The following is a 6000-nucleotide window of genomic DNA, read 5'->3' on the forward strand; positions in this document are numbered from 1 at the left end:
ATGAAAGGCAAATGGTTAGATAGATAAGTTAAGAGTAGAATAGAATGATTCACAAGTAAACATGCCTCTAAACTGCATGGCTTTCCTGTTACGTCTCAAAGAAACACAGTCGGCCATTTTGTGGAGTCAAAATTTTGACTCCATAAAATGGCCAAAAGCTTCAGTTAAGATGTAAAAGGAAAACCGTGCAACTTTGTGTGATACTTGCGTGGGTCAATATATATCTTTTAAAATACCTTACTAACCAATGCATTACATAACAAACAGTTTCACACGTTTATCAAAGACCAACTCGTCCGACCCAAGGAAGGCAACGACTCCTTGAAGCAAAAGTCAACTGACTTGGATTGTTCCTAGCAAAATAAATTGTGATGTCAAAATTTGTATCGCATTCTTAGGTAGTATAAACTGGGCTTAAGTCAAGTCACATTTGATTGCACTACTTACTGTAAAGAGCTAAACACAATCTTAAAAACAAGTTTTAGCTTTTTCAGCGTTTACAAACCCTGTATTAAAGGCAGTGGACACTAGTGGTGATTACTCAAATTAATTATCACCCTATTATAAAACCTTACTTGGTAACAAGTACATGTAACGGGAAAAGTTGATGATATAAGACTTTGTGGTAAATGGCTCCCTCTGAAGTGCCATAGTTTTTGAGAAAGAAGTAATTTTCCACGAATTTGATTTTGAGATCTCAGATTTAGAACTTGAGGTCTCGAAATCAACCATCTAAACGCACACGACTTCGTGTGACAAGGGTGTTTTTTCTTTCATTATTATCTCGAACTTCTACGACCAATTCAGCTCAAATTTTCACAGGTTTTTTTTTATGCATATATGTTGAGACACAACAAGTGGGAAGACTGGTCTTTGACAATTACCAATAGTGTCCTTTGTCTTTAAGCACTATTATTGCACGTTATTGTTAATATTATTAGAATGTATTAAAAACTAACTTGATATGAACATAATTATTTGGGTAATGATTAGAAATGGGTATGGCTGGCGCTACATGTACCTTGTAGGGTTAGGGTAGGGTTTGGGTTTAGGTCAGGGTTTGGGAATGGGTTGGGACTTGGATTTGGTTAGGTTTTGGAAAACTAATTACATGTAACTCACAACAAGTTTACAGGCAGTTTTTATAATCTCCATGGCCCATGCAATGCTTGCGCCGCCTGCACGTTTTACGGGAATTGTTGATGGAATGTGGCTCCAGGGAGAGATGGTGGAAATTCACGCACAATGAATTGTGGCATAGGTGGCTAACATCATACTGCCGGGATATTAAACGTCTAGTATGTACAATGTACACCAACCGATGTACACGCATCATTGTGCGTGAATCTCGGTCTGGAAATTTAACATTCATGATGCCATATCCATAAGCCCTTGCCCTTCCCATTCTCCTCTTTGCATAGCCCTGCCAAATATCACATCCTGTGTACGAGTCATGTCGGACTTTCTTTGCAATTGCTGCAGCGATTTTAACCAGCCACTCTTCATCCATGGTTAGTTTCTTAGCTACTGCAAAAGTTATCACAAGTTTAAACAAACCGTTGTTTTTACTTTAAAGACATATGGACACTTTGGGTACAGAAACAAAATAAAAAGTTCACAGGTTTACAAATAACTTACAGCGTTTACAGAAGGTAACGGTGAAAGACTTCTCTTGAAATTTAATTCCATGAAATGCTTCCCTTTTTGAGAAAACATTAAAACAATATCAATTCTTGATATCAAGAATTACAGATTTATTTTAAACACATGTCATGACACGGCGAAACGTGCGGAAACAAGGGTGGGTTTTCACTAGTGCTGGGCGAATAGTGAAATTTTGCAATTCAGATACCGCTGGCCAACTATCCGAAATTAACCAGATATTCAAATAGTTTTTTCGCCGCTAGAGATCATATGGGCGGGTTGATATTAGTTTTAGACAGTCACTCGGTTCATTCATAAAAATGACCGGATCTAATTTAAAGATGGCGATTTGCTTTTTCTTTTGATCGTGATTGACTCTACATGAAGGAAAACTTTTGTAATCTTTGAACCAATTACGTCGGAAATGTAATTGTTTTAACTCTTCACGGAGGTGAGCATAGTTAAATACTTAATAATGCTGTTTTATGCTGTCTTAATAGAAGTTTCATAAGGATTCAGAGGAAACATTCATATCAGTTGTCACCCGACGTCCTCGGATATTAAAGAATATCCGGTTACTCGGTTGTAATTACAGAATTATCCGGTTTGTAAATAAGTATTCGCGCACTATGCGGATATCCGGTTAAAATAAAAAGGCATTCGAGGTTACGGATAGGAAAACCTATTCGCCATAAACCAGACATTCAAATAATTCGCCCAGGCCTAGTTTTCACGTTATTTTCTGCCAATTCCGATGAGCGATTCAGCCTAAATTTTCACAGGTTTGTTAATTTATATATCAGTTGTGATACACAAAGTGTGGGTTTTGGAAAATACTGTTTACCAAAAGTGTCCAATGGCATTAAATCATGTATTCAAGTCTAAGAAACTCAATTCTTCACAAGTTTACCACAAACTGCTATCCATCCATATACTGATATTGAATTTATTTGTCCAAAAATCCCATTGTTCCCATTTTGTCAATTTTAATTTTACTTGGGCCAAAACAAAATAATACATAATGTGAGTGTTTCCTATTACAATGGCCAAAACATTAGGGTATGGATATTGACGAAAACACATTTTAATTTGTAGAATTATGTTAATGCTCCAATCTCGTCGGAACAAATAATATTTTTAAACAAGTATTTTTCCCCAAAACAACTTTATCAATTTTTTAGACATACACATTGTTAAAAACAATTACTCAAAACGAGTCTCTTACCTCACGTTAAAACATGGTAAATATGGGTTTTCTCCAGAACGCTCCAAGCCAAGTTTTTGGAAAACGTGGGGTCAAACAAGCCTGCGCGACAAAGGAATCATGGCGTCAGTGGTGGCTAATTGGTTTGGAAATGCCAAAGCTGGAGAATTGTGTTCAAAACCAATAGGGAAAATTCGTCACTGGTGTCCATCCAGGGTCATTAAAATAGATAAGCCGTTTTTGACTCACGGCTGAAAAAGCCGCGCGGCCGGGTGCATTTTTGACTCGAGATATTTATAACTAAATTCAAATTTTGAGAGTCAAATCGTTATTAACCCGTATCTGCGACGTCTATTTGGCCAGAAAAAGGTTTTAGTTGACATATTGAGTTCATCCTTTTTAATCCCCAAAAACCAAGAGAAAACTTGTCACTGAATGTGTTCATTAAAATAAAATTAACATTACAACTGGACATTAGGGGTTTGTAAACAAACACAGAGCTGCTACAAGTTGATTTGCTTGGATTATGTGCTTCATTGCCAAGGAATCTTATTTATATTATAAAAATTTTCAGTTGTGTAGCTCTTGATATAATTATGGTCCCACTTCCGTTGACCCGTAAGTAAAGGTCAACATGGGTGTCACGGCTACCAGTGGCTAACTGCATTGCAAAAGGAGTCTATAACTGAAACAGTTTGAAAATCGGTAAAGACTTATTTTAACCAGAAAACAAAAGTCACAAAACTGTTCAAACAAATGCCAAAGTGTACAAATAAGGCTTCATCTTCAACAGCTACAGTATGCTTATTTAATGTACACATTACCTGGACTAGGTGTAAACTTCCCGATGCATATCTATCTATCTATATGGTGAAGTACATTCCTCTTATTGTAGAGTATAGTCGTACTGTGAAAGGTGCAAAGTGCGCGACCAGGAACACAACATCCTCTTTTGGAAAAAAGTGCGAGTAAAAAACGCCATCCATCTGTCCTAACGTAGGGTCAGTGGACTCAGCCTGCTCCTTAACTGCTCCATGGTTTGGGCAGTCTCAGCTGATGCTGGCAGGTTGTTCTACAGGCAGATGGGGCTTGGAAAGAAAGCATACTGGAATAATGTACACATGAACCTTAGAAATTGCCTGTAACTGGTTTTAGAATCACCTGAAGATAACCCATACCATTCACTGCAAAAGGCTCAAAGTACAGTAAACGCACAAATAGAGCAGAACCCTACATCTTGCATTGCAGTACCTTTATATAGACAGGAACACCCTAAATGTTCCAATGTACAGTGTGACATGCATTAATGCTCTTCTGTAGTATCAAGCAGTATTGCATGCATGAATGACCTGACACATGGGTCATTTGAATTTGCCTCCACAAGCCTGGGTTCTGTTTTAACAAAAGAATCCTTCAGTGGGATTATAACCCCAGATAATAGGGTATGAAGAGGGGCAGGCTACAACTGGGATGGAGGAATTCAAGCAATTATTTACTTACAATTGAATTCAATTCAAAGTTTCTGCAGTTTTGTTTTTTTGGTATAGAGCTAAACAGGGAAAATACATCCATTTGTGAACCACATATATATCTCAACTATATACAGGCAGGGGTACAAATGTTAAGGTTTTTTCCTCCTAGTCCACTGCTTTACGTTTAATATTAATAGTTGAAAACTGGATACCAAAGTAGCCCTTGACATAAAACTATTTGTTTCTACGTATCTGAATTTATTCATTGTGAATGTTCTTACCAAGTTGTCAATCTTAATGAAAAAAATGCCGATGGAAAAAGAATGACGTGGCCGTTCATGGTGCAAGTACAACCATGGAGGAAGGAAGAGAAGGAGCTCGAACGAAGGGACTTCCAAATTCGAACCCGTGGTACCGCGGTTGTAATCACCCACATACCTTATACAGACAATGGGCGACCTGGAGTATGTGAGTTTGCGCCTGCACATGGTTCTTCACTCAACTATGGTGTCGAAAAAATATAACTTTAACAGCAAGCAGTAAGTTGATACTGAAACTAGTCACAGAGTCCAGATCATGCGTCACAAATTTGCGTGGTAATCAGCTACACCCGTTGGTCTAACGCTGAAACCAGTCACAGTGCAGATCTTTTTACTTACTGACCACCCTGTAACAGTTTTGTGACAACTTGTTGAAAAACGAGTCAAACCGTATCTCTTAATGTAATGTTTTTCTGTAGACGCATACTGAAACTGAATTGAAAGTTATCCTTTCATACTGTGGTGGTCTAACCTTTTGAAGACCTATTTTATATGGCATTTTGCTTGGAGAAATTCTTCAAACTAAACATCAAACTAAACATTAAAGTCAACTGAAATCCTTGCAAAATTATTGAGCACACGGCCAGATAAAAATACGTCCAGACTTCAACACCTTATTATCATTCAACTTAAAAAAATCCTCATTATCATTGAAACCAAATGAATATAAAAACGAGATCCTCAAAGACACTGGACACTATTTTGGTATTTGTCAAAGACTAGCCTTCACAGTTGGTGTATCTCAACATATGCATAAAATAACAAACCTGTGAGAATTTGAGCTCAATTGGTCGACGAAGTTGCAAGATAATAATAAAAGAAAAAACACCCCTGTCACACAAAGTTGTGTGCTTTTAGATGCTTGATTTCGAGACCTCAAGTTCTAAACTTGAGGTCTCTAAATCAAACTCGTGGAAAATTACTTCCTTCTCGTAAACTACATCACTTCAGAGGGAGCCGTTTCTCACAATTAGACCATGGGATGTCTATTGATTGAACATCAAGTACAATGCCATTTGTTTTTCATTGCTACGACGTGCGTGTGTTATTTACATGTGGGACGCAGACGCACTATTTTGTTCATATTCCACTCGCGCTTGTGTGATAAGTTGTAGTTTTGTCAAACGAGCCTGTGAATCGGCATCCTTTTATTCAGGGGTTTGAAGAAGTACATGTACTCTCTATGTTACATGTATAATGGTACAGTGTAGGAACGAAACACGATAATGCTTTGAATGCCGTCACCCACATCGCAGGCTTCAGAGGATTTTTAGATCACTATTTGTCGATGTTATTGTTTCTTTTTCGGGTTCGGTGCAGGATTTTCGCCAAGCAACAGCTAAGTAATGGATTTTCTGTA

Source organism: Asterias amurensis, chromosome 9 (assembly GCF_032118995.1).
Source record: "Asterias amurensis chromosome 9, ASM3211899v1".
Taxonomy (NCBI): Eukaryota; Metazoa; Echinodermata; class Asteroidea; order Forcipulatida; family Asteriidae; genus Asterias; species Asterias amurensis.